Source organism: Ahaetulla prasina, chromosome 1 (genome assembly GCF_028640845.1).
Source record: "Ahaetulla prasina isolate Xishuangbanna chromosome 1, ASM2864084v1, whole genome shotgun sequence".
Lineage (NCBI taxonomy): Eukaryota > Metazoa > Chordata > Lepidosauria > Squamata > Colubridae > Ahaetulla > Ahaetulla prasina.
Window position 1 is genome coordinate 137,547,964 of NC_080539.1, and position 27,973 is coordinate 137,575,936.

A 27,973-nucleotide genomic window follows, 5' to 3' on the forward strand; every position below is an offset into this window, starting at 1 on the left:
TCAAGCATTTTGCTAAGAATTAGAATTAGATTGTAACTGATAAATATGAGTATATGAGGTTTTTTAGCAGTTAATTGTTGATATGCTAAAGCAAACCAAATGCCTTCATTTATTTGTTTATTTACTTTCACAGCAAACGTAAGTAATGTACAGCCTTAAGTTGTTATCAAATGTTGATACTACATTATTAACAAAATATCAGAATGACAAATAATTTTCTTTTTTGAAAGGAAGTTGTTGTTGTTGTTGTTGTTGTTATTATTTACTTTATTCATTAAACATGAAACTCAGTCAACTGAACATTCAAAATGCATCACAAATACCATTGACTGGTGCTAATGGTTGATATGGGTTGCTGCCAGCATCCTAGGTTTCAACCAAGTACCTGCTTAAGATGTATCAATGTTCCAAGTAGCGTAGTTTTTTGCAGTTCTGCTGATCTTATTGCAGGAAGCTGCAATTTGTTGATGTATCTTATAAAATTCTTGGACATGGTACCAAGTACCCTGATGGCAATGGGTTACATTACCCTGTTACATGTTTCATCCATAGCCAGGATGGCCAGGTCGCGATATTTCATGATTTTTTCCAGTTCTTTTTCTTCGACTCTGGCATCTCTTGGTACCACAATGTCAATAAATTGTACATTTCGGTTTTCAATAACTTTGATATCTGGCGTGTTGTGTTCCAAGTGACATCCATCTGTATTCGAAAGTCCCACAAGATCTTCACCTTCTCATTTTCTATAACTTTTCCACTTTATGTTCATAAAGTGAACATAATAATAATACACACACACACACACACACACACACACACACAATAATAATAATAATAATAATAATAATGGTCAGCTGCAGAAGGCCACCTTACTGGGATTTGCTCGCATAATTCACTGATACGTCACGCAGTCCTAAACGCTTGGGAAGTGTTCGACTAGTGATCTGTGATACGAAATTCAGCATAATTATCTTATTTGCTGTGTATATTGTCATTTTGTGAAAATAAAATAATAATAATTATTATTATTATTATTATTATTATTATTATTATTATTATTATTATTATTATTATTATTATTATTATTATTATCATCATCCTCCCTTCCTGTAATGTACATGTTTCAAGGACAGCAACAAATTATTTCAAACACCTGCTAATGATAAAACAATTCAATAATGAAGAGACTGTAGGGACCCAAAGTCAAACCCCAATCCAACCATTAAACTATGTAATCTTAAACCAGCCACCACTGCTCAGTATGGTCTATTTAATAGGGATTTTTTTGAAAATAAAATGTAATTCATGAGGACTAGATATACCAGTTGGATTAAGAGGTGACCATGTATATAATAAACTTCTCCTCACTCATTACATCATTCAGTCACTGCTGCAGCAACATAAAATCTGTTAGCGGCATTGCTATAGTAGCATTTGGAAGTTGTTATTAAATGCTAATTTAAAAATACCTGCTAGTAAGAAATTTAGATTTGGATCTTGCCTTGTCTCCAGGGGTTTGTAAAAGGCATGCGGAGAGGGCATGCAGTAATCAAGATCTTTCTTTTTGTACAACATTTCTTTCTGAGGATAGGGCGATAGCTGCCTTAATGTTTTGAGATTAAAGTATTACAGAAGGGTCACTATTCTCTTGTTAAATTGATTACTTGCTAAAATGTGGGACAAATTTACTGATATTTACTTAAAAGGAATTAAAACTCTTTTCCTGAATGAGAAAATTGCCTGCAGAGTTGAGAGGCTGAACCCAGTATTTTGCAAAAGAATTTTAGTGGGAAATTGGAAAGGCTTTCCTCATTGTAAGATGGATAGGACAGGGAGAGAAGTCCTTGAGTGAAATATCAAAACCCGTAAAGAAAAGGAGAAGAACAAGGGATGAGGAATGACAACTTTGCTCTGAAGGTCTTCCTGCAGGATTGATGTATTTTAGAGGTTCCCCCCCTCCTCTGTTTCTCTCTCTCTGAATGCTTTCAGTAGTTGTTTTTTTCCCCCTTCCATTATGTTCTGCTTGCATCTTCTTTTAAAAGCTAAGACAAGACATTGTAACGTCTGAATGAGTCATCCAGAATATTTTCATCCAACTTTTTTGGATTTGTCCACCCCTCAGAGGAGTAAGGAAATGGTTCACAATAATTCAACCTATGGCATATGTCTTACCTTTCTACAGCTTTGCTTTTCCATTTGTAAAATGCATAGGAGGTCTCTTGTTCCTTTGTTCACTGGAGACATTCTGAAAGGAAGACTTGGAGGACAAACAACATAAAACAGATTATATATTTTAACGTGTGCATTAGGCACACTACAGTTTTGTAGGATTAATTTGAGAGGAAAAATGAGTCAAATTGAACCACAGAGAACTGAGGAGAAATCTGGGACTAAGCCCATAACTCATAGTACATCTTCATGTACTATGTACTTCATGTAGTACATTTAACTATCTGGGACTGGCTGAGATTAATGATTCACTATCATATACCTGAATACCACAGCTTTCTTCTCTAATGCAAATATAAAATTCATTCATTCATTCATTCATTCAATCAATCAATCAATATCAGTATCAGTATACATCTAACCTGCACAGAAGCTTCAAAGACTCTTGTTTTAGATACCCAAAAAGGTGCTGTACAAGTTGTCCATATATGGCAATATTTTAATTGGCCTGGTCACCAGTATTATGAAGGCTTAATAATCAGAAAGTAGGCATAGTTACATTAAGACAGAGCCAATAATTAGGGAACTCAGAACATTCTTCCCAGATCCTAAGTTACTTGATTGCATCAGAAAGGTGATTTTAAGTATTCTATGAACTGCTCAACTTTTTGTTGTTGTCATTATTCTATAAATTAAGAATCTCCCAGTCTTCTAAACAGGCATGTACTTCATGAAATACATGATCATATACTTCATGAAGTGTATGGAGCTAGGCAGTGGTGGGTTTCAAAAAAATTTAATACCGGTTCTGTGGGTGTGACTTGGTGGGCATGGCATAGGAAGGATATTGTAAAATCTCCATTTCTTCCCAATCCAGGGGAAGGTTACTGCAAAATCCCTATTTCCTCCCACTCAGCTGGGACTCAGGGGGCAGAGAATAGATGGGGGCGGGGCCAGTCAGAAATGTTACTACTGGTTATCTGAACTACTCAAAATTTCCATTCTCCATTCTCCAGAACTGGTCAGAACCTGCTGAAACCCACCTCTGGAGCTAGGGCAAAGCCTAAATTTGATTAAAATTAAATTTGGTCTTTATTAATGTTAAATGTAATTAAATACTTTTTTTTCTTCTGTCACATTGACACTTGATAAAATTGCAACTTTTAAGCCAGGTCTAGGGTTGTCTTAAAGGCCTGGGCAGGAGTATACAAGCATCACATAGGCTCCACAGATGTCTACCTCTGCCCTGGCAAGGGGGAAATGTGAGATGGTAGAGAGAAAATTCTAGCACTTAGCTGCCAGATGATGAAGGTGAATTCCATCATAAGATTTCACACCTATTATCTGATGGATGAGGACAAAGTCAAAAAAATTGCAGAGCAGTGGCCTTGAATAGCCCTAGGGATCAACACTTTTGATTTGCTATTTCATATTCCCTCCACTGGTGTGTCACATTGCATCCTTTCTCTTTGACAGTAGATTGGACGTCCTATTCATAACCTTCACTGAAAGCAGCTCATGCTTACCATGAAAATGAGCCACTCATCAATGTTTTAAAACATCTCTCCCAGCAGCAAGGGCATGGAATGAAATGAATGCATTCCAAAAAGCAAGAATGACCAAAGATTTCCCAAATATTTGAATTTTTTTTTCTTCCAAAGCCATTTGATTGTCTGTAATGCTTTTGCCAATGGAATGGAATGGAATGGAATGGAATGGAATGGAATGGAATAGAATAGAATAGAATAGAATAGAATAGAATAGAATAGAATAGAATAGAATAGAATAGAATTTTTTATTGGCCAAGTGTGATTGGACACACAAGGAATTTGTCTTGGTTCGTAGGCTCTCAGTGTACACAGTGTAATAATTCTGTATAGCAATATCTCTAATAAGCAATACTTGGCCTTCCTTCGACCTATTTAATCTTTAAAAAAGGGTAACACAACCAAGGTAGTGAAACTTGAATATATTTTAAATTACAATTTATTGTGCCAATGGCATCCTAGTTCACAATCAGCATTTCGATCATTTCACCAAACTTGATGAAAGAGAGATGACAAATTAATCTACTATTTTACCAAGTAAATTAATAAAGCATTCTCTGATTAAACATGAATGCTTATTATTCATGCAGTATTATTTGTCATAATTTTGAAATCTACAGTCAGAACCTGATGTAGCTCTGCTTATAAAATCTTTTCTCAGAGCTTCATTTACATATCGTGAAATGCTTCTGCTTATATTTAACACAAAAATAACTCTCTCGTATGAGCTTTTCTTGAAAGCTTTTGAGTTCATTATTTTACCCTGAGGAATGGTTGTGAAATGGCCCAAAACATTAATTATAATACTTTCCTAATTCAAAACCCATTCTACACATTAAACACAATAACATGTTTACTCTAGCCCCTCTTTTTATTCTTTTACCTCTGAGCAGGCTATCATTTATAGGAAATGGAGTGCTGTTCATCTTAATAATTAAATAAATAAGCCTAAAGAAAGCCTTTGATCGCTAGGATGATTATTTTGTCTTGGATCAATTGCCGTGTTGGTAATAGGTAATACAAGAGCCGCAAGCCTTAACGGCAGAATCTTATGCTGATGGTGACACATCAGAACAGAACAGAACAACAGAAAATGGAGGAAATATTTACCACCATTATAGTTCTTGGCAGTACAGATATATAGTAAAAAAATAAATAAATTTGAAACACGTGTAAGATATAAACCTTTCTACATAGAGCAAGAGCAAGAGCACTTAGATTTATATACATTTTCACAGTGCTTTCCAGCCCTCTCCAAATGGTTTACAACAGGCCTGTCAAACTCCCAGCCCCCGGACCGGATGCGTCACATGCCGGCCATGCCATGTCCGGTTTAGTGAAGGAGAAAAAGTCACATGTGTCACAAAAAGTCACAAAAAGTCACCGTGATGACGTGAGTTTGACACCCCTGATTTACAGAGTCAGCATATTGCCCCCAACAATCTAGGTCCTCATTTTACCAACCTCGGACAGATGGAAGGCTGAGTCAACCTTGAGTCAGTGAAACTCCAACTGCAAAACTGCAGTCAGCCGGCAGTCAGTAGAAGTAGCCTGCAGTACTGAATTCTAACCACTGCGCCACAGCAGCAATCATGAAGACATTAATTGGAATGTCATCCAGAGATTTTTGACCTTGTATGGTTAAGCAGAGATTATTGTTATCATAGGTAGTCCTTGACTTACAACCACAATTGAGCCCAAAATTTCTATGTGAAATTTATTATAATCTCAGCGAGGGTCAGCATGAATGAGGAGACGGCTTGTAACACAAACTATTTATTGACAACAAGGTAATTCCAGAACAGAATCAACATTAGAAAAGAGTTGACAGCTCTTAAATACTGAGCTGTCAAAAGCAACAACCAAAAGCGAAGCCCTAATTTTCCCACCTGAAGGGATGCGGAAATAAACCAATCAGATCGCATTGCATCAGCACGCTCAATGCTCCTTTGGCAGCTCTGCAGACACAACAAAATTGCTAAGTGAAACGTGTTTATGAATTTTGCCCCATTTTACAAACTTTCTGGCCGTCACTGTTAAGTGAATCACTGCAGTTATTAAGTTAGTAACACGGTTGTTAAGTAAATCTGGTTTCCCCATTGGCTTTGCTTGTCAGAAGGTCACAAATGGTGATCAGATGACCCAAGGCACTGCATCCATCATAAATACGAGTCAGCTGCCAAGCCTCCGAATTTTGATCATGTGACCATAGGGATGCTGCAATGGTCATAAGTGTGAAAAATGGTCCTAAGTCATTTTTTTCAGTGCCGTTGTAACTTTGAACGATCACTAAATGAACTGTTGTAAATTGGGGATGACCTGTTACTTCTCCATTCATGAAAAGAAGAATAAGAAAAGAAGTTCACCTTCATGACCATATTCTTAGTGAATTTAACATGACTGCAGGAACAGAGATATTCTTCCTTTTGGCCAAAATACAGTAGGCATTTTATATGCCACAAATTTGAGGAAATTAATTTAAAAATATTATTATTAATTATATTTTATCCCACCATTTTTATATGTAACTCAAGGCAGTGAACCAACCTAATTCTCCTGCAACCTATTTTCCCTTCAATAACAACTCTGTGAAGTGGATTGCGCTGAGAGACAATAATCAGCTCCCTCTGGTTGACGAATGTATCTTGTCTTTTTGTGTACGGACAAAAAGCATAGGGACCAAGCATATGGACCAAGACAAATTCCTTGTGTGTCCAATCACACTTGGCCAATAAAGAATTCCATTCTATTCTATTCTCTTATCCGGTTGGCTTTCATGATTTTGTACCTATTTAACAGATGAACTGGATTATATCATGTAATTATGTAAAGTATTCTGGAATTGTTAAATACATGTTTGGTTAAATGATGGTTTGCTGGTATCACACCAGTATCTGTGGCTTAAGTGGTGGTGGTGGTGGTTTAAATTTAGAATCAGCAACTGAATCGAAGATATTTCATAAATTCCAATACAATCATACCATTTTATGACTCTGTGGTGCAGTCATATTGTCTACATCTATTTATGTTCATAATGATAACTTAAAGCAAGAAACATAAAGTCCCATAATGGGAAATTAAAGCAAGAATATAATAGGTTATGAAGAAAGAATATATTCATTATGAGAAACATATTCAGCTGGGGGGAAAAAAGATTGAGGAGATGCAATAGAGATTATAAATGTAGTAGAGAAACATTATGCCTTTATCTTGATGGTACAATTCAGAGGAATCCCGTTAAATTGATTAGCAATAAATTTAAGATATAAAAGTAGTTTTCCTCACAATCGATAATTAAAACAAATCCTACTAATGAATAGCCACTGGCTTAACTTGTTTCAGGACAAGGGTAGACAAACACCTGGAAGATAATTGTAATGATGAAGAGCTATTGTTAGATCAACATGAACCCTGGATTTCAGAGATAAAATACAAATATTTAAAGAGACTGAAGACAAAAGACAAGGTCATGAAGGACAGCATTTGTTACAATTTGGAATCAACTTAAATAAAACAATTTCCCATCAAACTGGAAACCGTTATTGCAATTCACTGATTCCTAAAGAACAGCTCAGAGGTGTTTAACAGATTGTTAATTCTCTATCCAAAAAAAGGGAATAAAAACAGATTAATGTCTTCCATTGGCTATGAAAACTCTTCAATCATTACATCTCTGACCATGTGCTGAGATGATAGAGTCTGGAGATAATGAATGGATTTGATGTTCAACTCCTTTTTGTGTCAAAAGAAGTTTCTTGGCCATAATTCCTGAATCAATGGCTTTACAGATCTATTATTTGGGGGACTGGCAATTTAAACTAGGAAAAAATACTAGGAAAATGACACTGTAAGAACTAATTGCTTCTGAAATATGCATTTCAAAAAATGATAAGTCATTTGAAAAATTGTTTCGAATTTTCATGAGCATTTTGAGCATACTATTCCCAATGAACATATTTTTGCAGACAGTGTCCACTCAATTGTAATGAAGTTCGTTGAAGGATACTGTCTACACTTTGTATTTCCTTTTTTAGTTGTAAATTGCATCTTGGTCTTTGAAAAACTGCAAATTTGAGGGCAAAGCTGCACCAGGTCATCCGGCAATTCTAGGGGAAAATGCTGCAAATTGAGAAAATATTCCAACAGACACATTTTTCATTCTTCTGTATAACATAACATAACATAACATAACATAACATAACATAACATAACATAACATAACATAACATAACATAACATAACATAACATAACATAACATAACATAACATAACATAACATAAAATAGCATAGCATAGCATAGCATAGCATAGCATAGCATAGCATAGCATAGCATAGCATAGCATAGCATAGCATAGCATAGCATAGCATAGCATAGCATAGCATAACATAACATAACGTAACATAACATAACATAATAACAGATTTGGAAGGGACCTTGGAGGTCTTCTAGTCCAACCCCTTGCCCAGGCAGGAAACCCTACACTATTTCATACAAATGGCTATCCAACATTTTCTTAAAAATTTCCAGTGTTGGAGCGTTCACAACTTCTGCAGGCAAGTTGTTCCACTTATTGATTGTTCTAACTGTCAGGAAATTTCTCCTTAGTTCTAAGTTGCTTCTCTCCTTGATTAGTTTCCACCCATTGCTTCTTGTCCTGCCTTCAGGTGCTTTGGAGAATAGCTTGACTCCCTCTTCTTTGTTGCAGCCCCTGAGATATTGGAACATTGCTATCATGTCTCCCCTAGTCCTTCTTTTCATTAAACTAGACATACCCAGTTCCTGCAACCGTTCTTCATATGTTTTAGTCTCCAGTGCCCTAATCATCTTAGTTGCTCTTCTCTGCACTCTTTCTAGAGTCTCAATATCTTTTTTACATCGTGGTGACCAAAACTGAATGCAGTATTCCAAGTGTGGCATTACCAAGGCATTATAAAGGGGTAGCTATCTCCAGAATTCACTGAATTCACTGAATTTCTCAAAGACATCTCTGCAAGATGAAAAAAAGGAAAGATGAATAAGTTGGACATTGATTCAAACTAGAAAACTCTGTTTTGATCCTTAAGCTGCTCGTATAATATGGTAGGAAGCCTACTCCATTTCAGGGAGAATATTATGCATATTATGTACATACAAAACCCTAACCCATCACATTATTTCTTTTCAAACCAGGCAATATTAGGCAAAGTGCAGAAAAGGAATAAGAAGTTCTAAACTATAGCTCTATTTAATTGTTGAACCATTCACTAAGCATTCTGTTTATTTTCACATATTGAGCAACTAACATTAAAATTTATGCAAAATGTTTTATAATTTAAGCTAATGACGTTATCATAAATGTTCCTTCAATCAAAGAAAGGATTGCATCACTTTCAAAGAACTATCAGCAAAAATCTGTTGCTGCCACCTGCCTCGTCTCACTTTGCCTCATGTCACAATGTCACATATCTGACCAGGTCCAGTGCCGGCTTCCGCTCTCCACTTGCATGAATGCAGCTAGTTTTTCTCATCCATTTTTTCACTCATAAAATTGTATGTTTTCAAACTGCTCCTTTGGGTGGGTATGAGCCAAGGAGCGAATAGCAGGAGCTTACCCTATCATGCAGAGCTGGCCTCAAACCTCCAGAATGCAGACAATTCCTGGATAGGTAGAGAGAGAGAGAGAGAGACAGACAGACAGACAGACAGACAGACTGCTTCCTAGTCTAGGGATGCTTTACCTAATGAGAAAGAAAGACATCCTAGTTATGCAAACATTTCATCACTCAGAAGCTATCCAATCCATTCTTACAAATTTTCTGTGTTAACATATCACACTGATCTACATTTTACTTATTAATGTTTTGCTGAATAAACTATAATTGCCCAGTTTCATATAAGCTATAATTGCCCATCTAATGTTAATGTTATAATTCATCTAATGTTAAAATATAAACCATGGTTTGAACATCACACCTGATAGCCTTTGCATAGTCAAAACATTATTTAGAACGATGCGTTAACAAATCTATCATATTTTCCATCTCTTTTGGGGTGTTGAAGAAGTCCATCTTTAATGCTAAGACAGACACACACAAACAAACATAGACACAGACACACACACACACACACTTAATACTTCAAAGATGTAAAGCAAGAAATTACAGACTCTATAACAATGCTCTTTATATGGGTAGTGTGTTTTATGAATACAGTATTTTAAATGTTGGTCTATTCATTTACTAGAAATTAGTAGAGGACCCAACAGATGGCAAAGCATGTGGTATGCTTCTTGCAATAAAATGAATGTTGCAGGCTTGAATATAGAGATGCAGCATACTAAAGCAGTGGATTTCACTGGCTTTCTGATGCAAAATTTTTTTTGTTAACCCTTGTTTTCCTTTCCAGAGATCTGTTTCTTTTCAACTGCATATTTTAGTTACATAAAATTTAGTTACATACACTGAGAGCATATGCACCAAGACAAATTCCTTGTGTGTCCAATCACACTTGGCCAATAAAAAATTCTATTCTATTCTATTCTATTCTATTCTATTCTATTCTATTCTATTCATAAATGCAGAGATAAATGGATTTCATACAAATAAGATAAGAAGCCAGCTCAGCACAATACATTTTTTATTGGTAATTCACTTTTTTATCATACATCTATGTTCTCTCAACTGCTGTATTAGCGAAATGCAGAAAAAGCATATTTTCAACTAACAGGACTTCTGTTGTATAGGACGACTCAGACATTATGCTTGGCTTGAACCTGGCTTGGACCTTTGCTTGGACCTGACTACTCACATTTTTATTTTTATTTGTTGAGAAGCATCTAGTTTTTAGGTGGCTGATTGTTCTTCAAGTTGCATAAGAGTGGCAATTTCTGGACAATGGAGCTTCATGGGTAGGATACCCATGTTGCCAGAAACAGAACTATCTGCACAACATCTGGAATAAATGATCAGTTCCTCCCTTTGCATGAGTTACTTCTCCATTCCAATTTGTCCACCTTTGGGGGTACCTGCCACTTAGCAAGGCCAGAGATTTTTCTTCACTGAAGCTTTGTAGTGAGTACATGAAGTACAGCCATGTATTTGAATCATCCATTTGAATCATTATTTGTAGCTATATCTATATTTATCTACACCATAGCTCTATGATCTAGCTATCTATCTAGCCAGGGGTGGTATTCACTTACTTTCCCTACTGGTTCACAAATGCGCACGTGCACGCACATCTTCTCTCTTCGCTCACATGCACCCTATCCATGCATGCGCCTGGCCTTCTGTGCATGTGCTTTGCTGACACACACGCTTTCTGAGCATGCACCCGGCTTCAAAAATGTGCCTAAATAGAATGGCATAGAGCTGGGCAGGTGGGTGGATCCACCCATGATTTTTGCTACCGGTTTGGGTGAACCGGTCTGAACCACCTAAATATCAGCTCTGTATCTATCTATCTATCACCTGTCTATCATCTATCTATCTATCCTTGGCTTTCCTTGGACAAAAGCATCCACACAACTGGAAGACAATTTGATTGGAATAGTTCTATAGTCAACCCTATATGTACTAAGTTTAATAGTTTGATAGGGGAAAGGATACAACAGCAACAGCCATAAAGCAGTAATAAATTAAGTTGGAATTTTACTGCACAATATAACCCTTTTAGTCAGAGATAAATCACGTTAATTTCAATTAAGCTGATTCCCCATAAGTGTTTAAAGTGTATATGATATCAGGAATTCTACACTACTTTTCCAATCAGTTTAAATCAGTACCAATAAAATGCTACTAAATGATAATGATAATAATAATCTATCCATTACTATCACCAACCTAAGAGCAAAACTTGAGCGGCACTCAGTGCAACATTTTAGTTTTTTGTAGATTGTATTTCATTTCAGTGTCTCACTTATTTTGGCTATGTCATGAGGAGGAATTCATTGGAGAAAACAATTATATTTGGAAGAGTTAGCAGTAGAAGGAAACCAGGCATCAAGGAACATGGGAGCTGGACCCCATCAAAGCTGACACCAGCCAAAGAAGAGAATAATTCAAAGAAGTAGTGTGAGATCAGAAATTGTGAAGAGAGACCTGGCCCATAGAATTACCAAGAGATGAACATCATTGACTAGATAACATTATCATCATCATCATCACTTCATTTCCGTATGTCACATGCAATAAGATGCTCCATATAATAAGAATGCCATATTCAGTAGTTCCACTATGCTGCCATTTTCTCCACTTGAATACTCTTATTGGTATGCCTGCTGAGCTGATTAGGTATACTGCATAATCTCAATAAGCAGTTGAAGCATAATGCAATTTCATTAAGAGATAAAACAAGGAGGGATAAGGCATTAAAATGACATGTATCTATTTTTATATCTATATATCATCTAGCTATCTGTCTGTCTGTCTGTCTCTATATTTCTCTCTCCCTCTCTCTTTTCCCCCCTCCCTCTTTCTCTCTCCAAAAGAGCAGGATGGAATTTGCCAGAAAGTCAGGTCTTTATAAATGGAAGAAGTATGCCAAATTACCAGATTTCAGTATCTCATCTCTCCATTTAAATAGAATGGAATTAGAGCCTTGTGGAAATCTAAAATAGCAAAGTATTAGGTCCAGGCTGAGGGATTCTACCATTGGAGAAAAATGAAAATGAGATAAGATTCAGATGAATCTGATGTGCCTGCCAGCTGTAAGATAGGCCATGGATCAATTATGAATAGAACAATCTGATTCTCTTCAAATATTTTATACTTCAATTTCCATCAGCCAGAATACCAGTGGCAAATGCAATCAAATATTGCAATCAGAGGTATGATATGATATTTCCCCATTAAACACAATACAATTTCAGTAATGTATACAATCTCTTAAATTAGAACATAGGCTCTCTTCACCCCATCTTTCATCACCCCAAAGTCTCATCATTTGGTTCTTATCAGCAAATGTCCAATAAGGGTTATGAGACATAACTAATTGTCTATATTAACTCTGACCCAATAAGCCAGCACTGTATTCCTTCTCATTATTTTTAACAGTCTTGATTTTAACCCTTTCTGATAAAGTCCCATATCTTGATTTTTGTCATTTTTATTTGTCCTTTTTAAACGAATCTTTCAAAACTTAGAACAGATTTCTTTTGTACTTCCATAAGACAAATGTGTCCTTTCTCAAAACTTTTGCAGATCTCATTTGTACATCTGGACAGAAAAAGTTATCCAAATAGCTCTTCTGATTTAATAGTTGTATATCTCCTTTAGGCAATAAAATATCAACTGCCTTTCTTTGTATGTTCAATATGTCTTCTTATTTGTGGCAACATTTATATCCACATTCAAATTAATTAGATCTCTAATAGCTTTACGATGATTCAATAAGCAATTTCCAAAAATGATTAGAAGCAAACTTTGTAAATTTGGTGTGCTTTAAAAGACTCCAACAAGGTTGTGAGCTTCATAATTGATCTCTTGATCTCCTGGGAAGACTTCAGCTCGATGAGAAACCACTATCTTGTGGTCCCTTTGCCAGGAGCAGTAATCTGGAGCACATATAACCAATCTCCCATCCTCTCCCTGTCCTGAGAGATTCTGAAGAACTGCTCTACCCACCAACTCTTCAGTCCTTGCTGTGGTTGTCTCTGCTCTCCCAGTGATATGTTTAGCTTGCCATGTTTCCACCAGAAGTCTCATTTATTCTCAAATTTGTGATATGCCAAAAAATTTAATGGTTTTCTTTCTTTTTTTCCTTTTTTTTTTTTGATTGGGAAGTCAATCATGAAATCACGTTAGATTATTTTTCAAAACAATTTACAAAATTCCTTTTTCTCTACAGTCCTGTCAAATCCAACATGCAGATAAAAAGGATTTATTGAGAAATGTGTAAATCTCTGTTCACCAATAAAGATATTAAATCTGTGCTAGCATTCACTATTTTTTAATGTGTATCTTCTGTACCATTCTGAAAGGTACGACAATTCTTTGGTTCCAGTTCATGTTAGTTTAGTTAGTATGTTGTTGTACTTTGTGACTATAGAATGGAATATTGAATGTTTTCTTTTATTAAAATTTGTTCTTCTGATACTGGGTAGAGATCTGCAGATGACAATTGAAGGAGCAAATACAATCCTCCAAACCGTAATGTCAACCTCTATTGTCATTCCAGAATGGGAATGATTATTTTTTCAGTGTTATTTACACCCAATTTCTCACATGGCTCTCTGCTTCTCTAGAGCCCTACTGTGAGTGAATTCAAGAATTGAAGTTTGCAAAAATATTTGTACACTTCACATTGAAATTTATTTTTACCTATCTGTTTTCTGTAGTCATCAAAATAAGGACAATATTTCCCAGGGTGATACAATTTTGTGTATATCGTATTTGCTGTTCAGCATTGCTTATGCAAGATATGGTCATATAAACTAAACACAATAAATCAACATATAAATGTCTATTAAGAAGAGCCATGATGACACAGTGGTTAGAACTGGGTTATCTACGGGACCGCCTACTGCCACCAGTAGCCTCACACCGACCAGTGCGATCTCATAGAGAGGGCCTCCTTCAGATACCGTCAGCCAAAAAAATGTCGGCTGGTGACCTCCAGGGGGAGGGCCTTCTCTGTGGGGGCCCCTGCCCTCTGGAACGAGCTGCCTCCGGGGCTTCGTCAACTCCCTGACTTCCGGACCTTTCGCTGTGAGCTGAAGACGTTGTTGTTTCGACATGCAGGACTAGCTTAAATGTAGTTTTAAATTGGGGTTTTAAATTGGGGTTTTTAAATGGGGTTTTTAAATTTTTTTAAAATTGTTTAGGCCATATGTTGAATTAGTTTTTTATATTGTTTTTTAATCTGTATCATATGTATTTTGGTTTTACTGGCTGTGAACCGCCCTGAGTCCTTTGGGAGAAGGGCGGTATACAAATTTAATTAATAAATAAATAAATAAATAAGAATGCAGAATTGCAGACTAACTCTGCTGACTGCCAGCAGTTCGATCCTGACCTGCTCAAGGTTGACTCAGCCTTCCATTCTTCCGAGATCAGTAAAATGAGGACCCAGATTGTTGGGGGTAATGGCTGACTTAGAGAGGGCTGTAAAGCACTATGAAGCAGTATATAAGCCTAAGTGTTATTGTTACTGCTGTTAAAATTCTGTAATACTACTTTTGTCTCTATATATTCTGTTCTATGTTTTGTAAATGAGAAAGTTATTCTAAATAATCTAATGGTCTAGATTTTTTAAAAAAAATCTGTTTCTAATGTCAGAGCAAGATATTATTTACTGAAAGCAAGTTTTGTCATAGGCAGTCATAGAACTATCTTGAATTTTTCTGCTGTCGAGGGGATAATGTAGGATCCTAATTCTTGCAGAAGTACTTTGTGATAGAACTATTTAATTATTCTATAAAAGGATATATCGTGGCTTGAGAAACTCACAGTTCTGAATAACTGTAGCATTTTCTGAGCAATATCCTCTCTGGAATTTTCTCTTGTATCTTATATTACAATAATACAATATAATAATATTTTTAAATCCTGGGAAATATTAACTATAGCTCTAAGCCTGCAATGTTGACACAGTTGCAGGAGAACAGCAGCATTATATTCCATAGTAAATATGCACAGATTTTATTCTATAAAGCAATCTGAGGACATTCCTGTCAGTTATATTTTGCTATGATGACAATCACATTAATATGCAAATATGAGATTATTACAAGATTTTACAGAACAGTTAAAAGAGAAAGAATACTGTTTCTTCTGTATTGAATGAACATCTGGCCATGTATTAAAAGGTACATCAAAAAGATGGCTAACAAACATATAAAAAGGCAATTTTTGTAATAGCAAAAATCTGACTTGGATCAAGTTAGTCACAAAGAAAGATGGATTGCATAATCCAGTAGCTCTTATAAAATGCAGTTTTGTGTTTTCCTAGAATGAAATGCTCATCAACAGGCAGGAGTTGCCTCATTTCACCCTTGGGATTTTGCACTTGAAAACTTTTTCTGAGTCAGCTACTCATGAGGTCTGTGACTTATCAAATTCGACATGCTGCTGGACTAGACAATTCTCATGACATAAAATTCAAGGGTTAGAATAAAAAGGACTAATGTTCTGACTGGTCAAAAGCCAGTTCAAAGAAAGTTTTGGTGATGCTCCTTGCTGCCAAAAATAAATATGAAATATTGGTCATCACAGAAGAAAAAAAAATGTAGTCAGACATGAAGGATTGGAGTTAAGCAGACCTTGGGTTTATGGGGACTGGTGTTGACACCAATAGGATAAAGGCAAAATCTTAAAATAAGCTCAACTTCCCTTGAACATTTGAAGGTATCCATGTTGCTTTCTTAACAGCAACAGAGAAATAGCTTGGATTGACCTTACATTGATGCTGTTACTACTAGCTCTTAAAATCAGGGTGGAAATTCTATAGTAGACTTTTTCAATGCAATGCTGAGGCAAATTTGCTTGGCCTTGTATTAAAAAAAAACCACTCGTTTTTCTTGCAAAGAAATTGGTTCTTCGTCTAACAACTGGGGTTAGCAACCTGTGGCTCTGGAGCCGCATGTGGCTCTTTCATCCCTCTGCTGCAGCTCCCTGTCGCCAGGGCTTTCGGTTAGGACAGGTAGAGAAAAAAGGATGCCACGCTAGGAGGAGACTCTATGGTGGGGGAACTGGACTTCTGGTCGGCTCCAGAATTGAATGGGGGGCTTCTGGTTAGGACTTTTGTGGCTCTTTGAGTGTTTAAGGTTGCTGACCCCTGGTCTACAACCACCTGCTATCCCTACTGATAATATTCTAATCTCAATACAATAAAAAGTACTCTCACTTGTTTTTTTTTTAATTGAAAAAGTTTTACAAAATTCCCCCCCTTTTCCCCCCACCCCTCCCCTCCCTTCACAAACCCTCCCCGACTTCCCAGAACAAACACAAGGTATAGTTAAAAATAAAACAAACATATGTTAAAAAAATTTCCCTCCCAACTCAATTATACTCCTAAAATTCTCATCAGTTCCTAACTTCCCCCAAAACAATCAGAAATAATACATCCTAATCATTCAAAGGCATCTGATAACTCTTAGTCTGATATCTACTTTGAATATAGTCAATCCATTTTTTTCATTCCTTTAAGTATCTTTCTTGCGTATTGTCTTTCAAAAAGGCTGAGATTTTCGCCATCTCAGCCAAATTGGCAACTTTCAATATCCATTCTTCTATTGTAGGTACTTCTTTTTTCTTCCAATACTGTCCTATCAGTAATCTTGCTGTTGTTATTAGGTTTAAAATCAATTTAATCTCAATTACTGTACAGTCCGTAATAATTCCCAGCAGAAAAAATTGCAGCAGGAACTTTATTTTCTTTTTCAGAACATTTTGTAAAATCCACCAAATTTTTATCCAAAAGGCCTTAATATCCTTACAAGTCCACCAAATATGTAAGTATGTAGCGTCATCACAATTACATCTCCAAGATTTTGTTTGCGTATCTGGATACATACACAATAGTTTCTTAGGATCTAAATGCCAATTTTCCCTTAAATTCTGTTCCTGCGTAAATTTAACTTTTCTAACCCAATTTTTTTCCCAAGTTTCCAATAATATTGGCTCCTGAAAATTTTGTGCCCACTTTATCATACAGTCCTTTACCAAGTCCCTTTCAGAATCTATTTCAAGTAACACATTATACAATCTCCTTATATGCTCCTGAGACTGATTTCTAATTTGCTTTACCAAATTTTCCTCATTCTGCACTATATTAATTTTCTGATCTTCCTTCCATCTAGCACGTAGTTGCTCATATTGAAACCAAGTATAATTTTTCCCTTCTTCTTTTAATACGTGCAGAGATTTTAATTGCAAATTACCTCTTTCAGTATACAAAAGATCTTTATATGTAATCATTTCCTGATTCTGTTCTATATTTATATTCTCTATTGTATGTCTAGGACTTGCCCACATAGGAACCTTATAATTTAGTTTATAAGAGTATTTTTTCCAAACACGCAAAACAGGAGTTCTTAACACATGATTTTTAAAAGCCTTATCCACTTTTTTATCATAAATTAAATATGCATGCCATCCATATAGCAAGTCATAACCTTCTATATTCAGAATTCTTTCCTCCGTTAAATTAAACCAATCACTTATTGCAGAGAGAACAGCTGCTTCATAGAATAATTTAAAACTGGGCATTTTTAAACCTCCCCTTTCCCGAGAATCTTGAATTATTTTCATTTTAATCCTCGCTTTTTTACCTTCCCATATAAATTTATTAATTCCCGTTTGCCATTCCTAAAAGTACTCTCACTTGTTAAATAGCCATCCTTCTGATTAACAGAATCTATAGCAGGCATATGCAGAACTTACAAAAATAATAGAAATAGCCATGTTCAGAAGAAAAATATTTCCTCCTCCTCCTCCTCCTCCTCCTCCTCCTCCACCAAGATGGGAAGGTTTTCTATATTAAAAGGCTACAGTCAAATTATCTGAAATATGTATTGAGCAGCAGAGAAATGCCATGTGATAGTCAATGCAGTCTGTCCCAGTTAAAACAGATGCGGAAGGACAGGGGAATCACATGTTGTAAACAGAGGTCTTCTTCGGTGATGCTGGGGGAATCCTTAAAGAAGCTGAGCTTTGATAAGTCCTAATGAGGTAGCCATTCCCATTGAGAGAAATGGTTGTAGCTGCACCTAATTGTTTTGCCATTGTACAAGTCGACTCTCAGATTTGCAGATAGCAAATATGATGCTGTGTTTTGTCCCCTCGTACACCTGTAAATGAAAATGAGCTATGTACAGTATCTTAGTGAGCTCATCAAACCTAACCCTAATATCATATGGGGTTTATGAGAACTTCACGAAGCAAACACAAAGATATGCAACATCGAATCTTGTGGATGTTCCCAGCGCAGCAATTGCAATTAAGCCAATAAGGACAGTATGTATTTCCTGCTCAGAAATTAGTAGCCTGTCAGATATCAGATTTCTTCTAAGCAGTTGTTCTCATCTGATTTTTCAACCCCAGAAAGAGAAATATTTTTTTTAATGAAAAATACAGTCTGCGGTAGAAGAAGTGAGACCGCCAAGCATAGTGGTACAAAATATCACTGTAATAACCGTTGAGAAAAATGTATTCCTCTGACAATGCTGATTTCTCAGGATAAAATCAACATAATAAGAAACTAGTTCGGAACAATAAAACTGATACATTTTCCTTCAAAATGTTCCTAATGAAAAGCAGCAGTTGGGAAATGTACTCCCCAAAAATATGCTTGTCTCTCATTAAAGGAATAACGAATATGGGAACAAAATTGTGGCAATAAGAGCATCTGTTCTCTCCTTTTCAGGCATTTCTGCTTTTGACAATGTATTGGGTTGAATCTTTATCCAAGTAGCCTCCAGGCAACTCTGATGGCAATCCTGATTTTATAGAGTCCTGTTGAATGATCGCATGTACAGCCACATTCTGGACCAAATATAGCTGATATCTGCTGATTAAGCAGGATCCATGAATCCAATAAAACCCTGGTTTTTTTTTAGCACTTTTAAACTTGCTATTATATTGTAAGCTTCTCAGAGCTGCTGTTTTAATGAGAGGGACACCATAGGAATTAATTAATTAATTAATTAATTGCCCTGCAGGCCTGAGGACAAGGAGTGTAATCTCATTCAAAACCAAAAGATGAGATTGCTACAGACTCAAGAGGTCCAACAAGTTATTCTGTCTTGTTACACTTGAACCTAAGTTTGTTCCTCCCCATCCAGACCATGGAGTGTTCAGACACTTTAAGGATATTTATTTATTTATTTATTTATTTATTTATTTATTTATTTATTTATTTATTCATTTATTCATTTATTCATTTATTCATTTATTTTATTTATTTATTTTTAATTTTTTGATTAGATTTATGTGCCACCCATCCTGCCTAGTCCCCATGTGACTAAGAATATTGTGACAGCACTACCACCCTGACCAGATCGGTGGCACATAAATCTAATCAAGAAATTAAAAATACTAAGGAAACTGGATCCCAGATCAATGAATAACCTCACCCAACAACTTCATGTAGATATTCCAAGAGGAATAAAAGACTCAGACCCTGAAACACTTTATATAACAGGGGTCTGTGGTTTGATCTCTGTCCCTCACATCAAGATCAAGTCGTTCCACACACAAAGAAAAAAGAACTGCCAGAACATCTTGCCCCTACCTCTAATCTCAGTAGTTGGTCTGGAAAATTTCTGTAGTTGATGGTATTGAAAGCCATGAGAGATCAACAAAGGTATCTCCATATTTTCTCCATCAGAGCTTATTAACAAAAGAGATCAATGCAGTGCCCTAGCCTGAAACAGACTGAAAAAGGTCTTAATAATCCCTATCTTCCATTGCTATCTAAAGCTGCAACCCAATAACCTTCTCAAGAAATTGTTCAGAACAGTTAGGTTCAGCAAAGACTTCCTGAAAAGGGCAAATCACCACCACCTTTAAGGCAGGACATTCTGCATCTTTGAGAGAAGAGGGATGGATCTTGCTTTTGATGCAGAAAAGTTGCCTCCACTTGTCAAACAGTAAAATTATTCCATGTTTGCTTCTGATAGTGGATGATCTCTGGAGGGCCAGGGATAGGGGTTGTTCCTCTGCCCTGGTCCTATTAGACCTCTCAGCGGCTTTCGATACCATCGACCATGGTATCCTGCTGCGCCGGTTGGAGGGATTGGGAGTGGGAGGCACCGTTTATCGGTGGTTCTCCTCCTATCTCTCCGACCGGTCGCAGTCGGTGTTGACAGGGGGGCAGAGGTCGGCCCCGAGGCGCCTCACTTGTGGGGTGCCGCAGGGGTCGATCCTCTCGCCCCTACTGTTTAACATCTACATGAAGCCGCTGGGTGAGATCATCAGTGGTTTCGGTGTGAAGTACCAGCTGTATGCGGATGACACCCAGCTGTACTTTTCGACACCGGACCACCCCAACGGTTATCAAGTGCTGTCCCGGTGTCTGGAGGCCGACGGGTCTGGATGGGGAGAAACAGGCTCAAGCTCAATCCCGCCAAGACAGAGTGGCTGTGGATGCCGCATCCCGGTACAGTCAGCTAACCGCGGCTGACCATCGGTGGCGAGTCAGTGGCCCCGATGGAGAGGGTTCGCAACTTAGGCGCCCTCCTGGATGAACGGCTGTCTCTAGAAGATCATTTGACGGCCGCTCCAGGAGAGCGTTTACCAGGTTCGCCTGGTACGCCAGTTGCGCCTTTCTGGACCGGGATGCCCTATGCACGGTCACCCACGCACTCGTGACGTCTCGCCTGGATTACTGCAATGCTCTCTACATGGGGCTCCCCTTGAAGGGCATCCGGAGGCTACAGTTAGTCCAGAATGCGGCTGCGCGGGTGATAGACGGAGCCCCTCGTGGCTCCCGTGATGACACCCATCCTGCGCAGACTGCACTGGCTACCTGTGGCCTTCCGGTGCGCTTCAAGGTTCTGGTGACCACCTTTAAAGCGCCCATGGCATTGGGCCGGGTTATTTACGGGACCGCCTACTGCTACCGAATACCTCTCACCGACCCGTGCACTCTCACAGAGAGGGACTCCTCAGGGTGCCGTCAGCGAGGCAATGTCGTCTGGCGACGCCCAGGGGAAGGGCCTTCTCTGTGGGGCTCCCACCCTCTGGAACGAACTACCCCGGACTTTGTCAGCTGACCTTCGGACCTTCCGCCGCGGGCTTAAAACATACCTATTTAATTGTGCAGGACTGAGCTAGATTTTAAATTTATGGGTTTTAATTGGGTTTTGTTTTTATATTTTAATAACGGGCTTTAGAATAAGTTTTTTAATTGTTTTATATTGTATTTATGTATTATGTATTTTTAAGTGCCTGTAAACCGCCCTGAGTCCTTCGGGAGATAGGGCGGTATATAAATATGATTAATAATAAATAATAAATAAATAGCTTTAGTATCATCAAGGACTTCATCGAGAAGGTATCAGAGCATCTGCAAAGGGACCACATATTTTAAAAATGAAGAGCTTTGATACATTATCATACCAATGTTCTTGATCCCAACATACCCCTGGACTATATATGGAACAGAAGACTTTTTTTGTAACTTCTGTTTTCTCTTTAGCATGATCTAGATCATACAGAAATTATTAATTATACCATCAACCTTTAATTACGCATACTCCAGTGAATTCAACCATATGGTGGATCTGAGCTGACCATAATCTTGGACCTTGGAAGGGAGCAGGGGTGAAATGATCCCAGTTTGAACCAGATCGCCTGATCCAGTAGCGATGGCAGTGGGTGGTTTGGAGAACCTGTAGCAAAAATCCCTGTATTGTGGTGTGTATGTGTAAAGTGTGAAAGTTGGTTTTTGAGCTTTTTGTGGCTGTGTGAGGTTCCAGCTTGTTGCAGCTTCACCATTTTGGTGAGTTGCAGCTGCTTTTACATTGTGTGTGAGTCAGTTGTATTGTGTTGTGTTGTGTTGTGTTGTGTGTGTGTAAAGTGTGAAAGTTGGTTTTTGGTACCTCTTATTGTTTTGTGTACTTTGTTTATTATTTTTTGTTATTGGCCATGCCCACCCGGTCACCTGACCACCAAGCCATGCCCACCAATTAAGCCACACCCACAGAACTGGTAGGGAAAATTTTTAGATTTCACCCCTGGAAGGAAGCAAAGTGTGCATGGGATCTGTTGCTATTGCAATATACACATTATATATATATATATATATATATATATATATATATATATATATATGTATATATATATATATATATATATATATATATATATATATTTGTTTACATTTATACCCCGCCCTTCTCCGAAGACTCAGGGCGGCTTACAATGTATAAGGCATTGTAATTTTTAATTTGCAATATATTGAAATACATGGAATTGCAATAGGTTGCTATGTAGACAATAGCTTGCATCCTTAGAATAAAACTGCTCTGTCCTTTTTATAGCCCTGATATTTATAGCCCTGATATCAACAACATTCCCCCAAAATTGAGAACCGGTGGGCTGGATTTCATAACTGCAGCCCAGTGACATGTATATTTATTACTCCACCTAAAAAAATCCTCAGCCGGTCAGTGGCTCAATTGAAGAGTGGGTATTCCTAGCTCTGCTGAAATAACCCTATTCCAAAAAAAGAATCCCTAAATCCAGGATTGATTATAGCTGGCATGCAACATAGGACTTAGTCATTTTATAATATATGCTTTCAGAATAAATATCACAAACTGGGTGACTTGATCTGTTTGCTAACCCAACTGGATAATTAACTGAAAGTTCAGCTGTCTTAGCTTTGATTTTTTTTTTATGTTTATAATAGATCACCAGTACAATTGCAGGCAACATCAACCTATTTTAAGTGAGATTTCTTTCCCTGGGTTCAGGCACTGGATCATTCTGACTATATCTAAATGTTGGCATATAAGTCAAGCAATATGTTAAGTACATGGAACAAATTATGTTCCAATAGTACAAAAGCACACTTATTTATTTGGCCTAGCATAATTACCTTTTTCATTGTCTCCTTAGATTCATTACTGTTCCTTTTCTCTTACCTTCTGTCAATCTAGATTGCAATGATTAGTTCAGATGCCTGTTCCTGCATTTGCCAAGTATTCTGTAATTTGTATATATTTCTGTTCTTTGCTATTAGCTTTAGTTACGACATGCATTTTATTGCAATTTGTGTGTGTGTGTGTAAATAAATTATAAAATGAAATAAATAATTAGTCTTAAATGCTTCTAAAAACATTTCAGAGAGCTAAGAGCCACACAAAGGTTGTGTGGTCCCCTATTATCATTCTTGCTATAGATAAGAGGTTTCCAACCTTGGCAACTTTAAGTCTTGTGGACTTCAACTTCCAGAATTCCTCAGCTAGCTGAGGAACTCTGGGAGTTGAAGTCCACAAGTCTTAAAGTTGCCAAGGTTGGAGACCCCTGCTATAGATTGACTCTACATAAAATATTTTGTGAACCAAAGGTTTCATGCCAAAGGGCTCCATTTTGTTCAGAATACAGGTCACATGGGACATTAGAGACACAGAATTAACTTTTAAAGTTTTAAAAACCACGCACAAAGTATCTGTTAGAAAAGAGTTTAATGTTTTCCATTAGCCCGTTTTTTGTTGTTGCTTGTTCATTGCAGTTATTTATAAGAAGGATAAACTGAAACAAAATGGAAAAAGGAAAATGAAGATACAGTGTACATCCAATATAAATTCCACTTTTAACACACTAATTAAAAGGAAATTTCTGTGAAGTCCTCCTTGGCAGTCTCTGATCTTGCTTGTTTCCTTACAGATGTTTCTTTAACCAAACTAGATAACATCATCAGTGCTAGTCTAGGACTAAGACTATGACTATCTAGTCCAGGACTAATACTGATGATTATCTAGTTTGGGTAATGAAACATCTGCAAGAAAACAAGCAAGCTCAGAAAGCACCAAGGACCCCTCATGTCAAACCTGAGTTACAAAAATTCTGCTTTATTAGGAAATTTTTGTTTTTGAAAAGGATTATTAGTTATTTATCTAAATTTTACACATCTGCCCATTTATGAAGTGTAAAGTACACATTTGATTAAACTTGATTTTAAGCAGGGGTGAAACCGGCAGGTTCTGACAGGTTCTGGAGAACCGGGAGTGGAAATTTTGAGTAGTTTGGAGAACCAGCAAATACCACCTCTGGCTGGCTCCAGAGTGGGCTGGGAATGGAGATTTTGCAATATCCTTCCCCCAGGAGTGGGGAGGGAATGGGGATTTTGCAGTATCTTTCCCCTGGAGTGGGAGAATTTGCAGTATCCTTCCCTTGCCATTCCCACCAAGCCACACCCACAGAACCGGTAGTAAAAAATATTGGATTTTACCACTGATTTTAAGGCCTGATATTACAAACAATAGATTGCATCATGCACTGGAAGGAAGGTGGTTTTTTTTTTAAATCATTTCTCTTTATGTGAAAATAAAGAAGAAAAAATTCTAAAGAGAGGAAAAAAACAACCTTGGATGGAAGGAATGGAAACTTCTCCAATAGCAAACAAATAAGCAAGTAATTAGGTGTGGAGCTACAGCAATGCCCAGAAAAATAGAAAGAAAGGCATGGCCATTGCACTGCTACACTTTACCCTATACAGTATTTCTCCTATGAATCACATCTACATTTTGTTCTTTTTATTCAATGCTGGTCATATCTGATTGATGATAAGAGTTGAGCAGGAACAGGTAACTTAATACCTTCTAATTTATGGACTAGTTTTCCAGAAGAAATAAATGGAGCACCAGAGATTAGCGTGCATGTCTTGCAGGGTGTGTGTGTGTGTGTGTGTGTGTGTGTAAATTCCTACGATTGTACAACATTCAATAATTCAAAAATATTTTTCTGCCAATAACCTGATTAAACATTACAAATAACTGCCTCATCTATATTCCTTATTAATATTAAATGTACCATTTAATAGGCACATTTCTTCTCATGCTCCTATATGATTGGCAATTGATGACATCAGAACTTTTTAAAAAGGAAGTAGATCAGAGAATAGAGTCAATGCAAGATCAAAGTGGGAAGTTTCAAAATTCCAGGAGGAAAAAACACCTCTGGGAAACTTTATTGCTATGATATGCAGAACTTCAAAAAAGATATGTGAGATCATGAAGTCATCCATAGGTTATCCTTTCATCTAGATCATGGGTCTCCAACCTTGGCAACTTTAAGACTTGTGGCCTTCAGCTTCCAGAGTTGAAAACATACATAATTCTGGGAGTTGAAGTCCACAAGTCTTAAAGTTGCCAAAGTTGGAGACCCCTGACCTAGATGGAGCTGTTGTTCATTTTAGTTGGCAGCAAACCCTGACAACAGAAGAGAAAGCAAATTGCACCATAAGAAGGTCTTCTGGAAAAGAGAACAAAGAAGAATGGTAAACTAAAATGGATTGGAGATGCCATTGGTTGTTGAAGACTCTGTTTCCAACAGAGCATAATGTAAGACTCTGGAAATGAAGGTGTGTGAGAGTTCTATAGAAGACCTGCTGAAGGAAGAAGAAGAGTAATGAAGAGCAGCTCCGCTCCTGGTAGATCGTTTTCATGGGAAGCAAAGAAGACAGAAAGGAGCCATCCAAACTGACAAAATGCCAGCCTGAAACAAACACACACACACACTCATGCACAGTCAGTACAATTATCCCTTATTTAATTCTCGAGAAGGAAAAAGGAAGGGAGAATATAAAGTCGCTCTGTGAATGAGATGGGTGGTCTCTAAGTTTGATAATCAAATAAGTAAAAAATAAAAACAGCAATCCATCCATATACCTTGAAGCACATTACATATCCAGAACAGAGTGAGTTATCGTTTAAACACTTCAGCAGACACACATAAATCAATCCAGTTTCATCTGCTTGCACAAAATATTCCCTTGAAGTTGCTTCAGGAAGCATCAGGGCTCCTTCACTTCTCAGAGCAAAGCAAAGAAGCAAAGTTGCCTCACTTTCCTGTTCCATCTCTCTCCTCCAGCACTTTTAATGCCCAAATCCACTTCTGCTATTAGAAGTGTGATATCAGGACAGCTAGGACACAAAAGAGACTTAGCTGGAACAAACAATATGGCCTCTTTGCTCCAAGAACGGATACTACATTGCACCCACAAAGGAAAGCATCTTGTTCAGGTGAATCCAAATAATTTTATGCAGACCTAATGATTACACCAATGGTATATAAGATGAAGATATAAGATGGAATATAAGAAAAATGATAAGATCAAAGAGAGAAGCAACCTAGAGCTAAGGAGAAATAGAATAGAATAGAATAGAATTTTATTGGCCAAGTGTGATTGGACACACAAGGAATTTGTCTTGGTGCATATGCTCTCAGTGTACATAAAAGAAAAGATACGTTCATCAAGGTACAACATTTACAACACAATTGATGATCAATATATCAATATAAATCATAAGGATTGCCAGCAACAAGTTATAGTCATACAGTCATAAGTGGAAAGAGATTGGTGATGGGAACTATGAAACGATTAATAGTAGTGCAGATTCAGTAAATAGTCTGACAGTGTTGAGGGAATTATTTGTTTAGCAGAGTGATGGCCTTCGGGAAAAAACTGTTCTGGTGTCTAGTTGTTCTGGTGTGCAGTGCTCTATAGCTGCTTTGAGGGTAGGAGTTGAAACAGTTTATGTCCAGGATGCGAGGGATCTGCAAATATTTTCACGGCCCTCTTCTTGATTCGTGCAGTATACAGGTCCTCAATGGAAGGCAAGTTGGTAGCAATTATTTTTTCTGCAGTTCTAATTATCCTCTGAAGTCTGTGTTTTTCTTGTTGGGTTGCAGAACCGAACCAGACAGTTATAGAGGTGCAAATGACAGACTCAATAATTCCTCTGTAGAATTGGATCAGCAGCTCCTTGGGCAGTTTGAGCTTACTGAGTTGGCGCAGAAAGAACATTCTTTGTTGTCCTTTTTAATGATGTTTTGATGTTAGCTGTCCATTTGAGATCTTGCGATATGATAGAACCCAGAAATTTGAAGGTTTCTACTGTTGATACTGTGTTGTCAAGTATTGTGAGAGGTGGAAGTATGGAAGGGTTTTTCCTAAAGTCTACCACCATTTCTACGGTTTTGTGTGTGTTCAGTTCCAGATTGTTTTGGTTGCACCACAAGGCTAGTCGTTCGACCTCTCGCCTATATGCGGATTCGTCATTGTCTCGAATGAGACCAATCACTGTTGTGTCATCTGCGAACTTCAGTAGCTTAACAAATGGATCATTGGAGATGCAGTCATTGGTATACAGAGAGAAGAGAAGTGGGGAGAGCACACAGCCTTGGGGGGCCCCTGTGCTAATTGTACAGGTATTTGATGTGATCTTGCTTAGCTTCACCTGCTGCTTCCTGTTTGTTAGGAAGCTTGTGATCCACTTACAAGTCTGTTCCGGTACCTGTAGCTGGTTTAGCTTAGTTAGAAGAATGTCTGGAATGATGGTATTGAATGCTGAACTAAAGTCTACAAAAAGGACCCTTGCATAGGTCTTTGGAGACTCAAGATGTTGTAGGATGTAGTGCAGAGCCATATTAACAGCATCATCTGTTGATCTATTTGCTTGGTATGCAAATTGCAAGGGGTCTAAGAGCGGATCCGTGATGGATTTCAGGTAGGAAAGCACTAGCCTTTCAAAGGTTTTCATGACTACAGATGTTAGAGCAACTGGTCTGTAGTCCTAACAGTGAGAAAGGAAATAGTCATTGAACC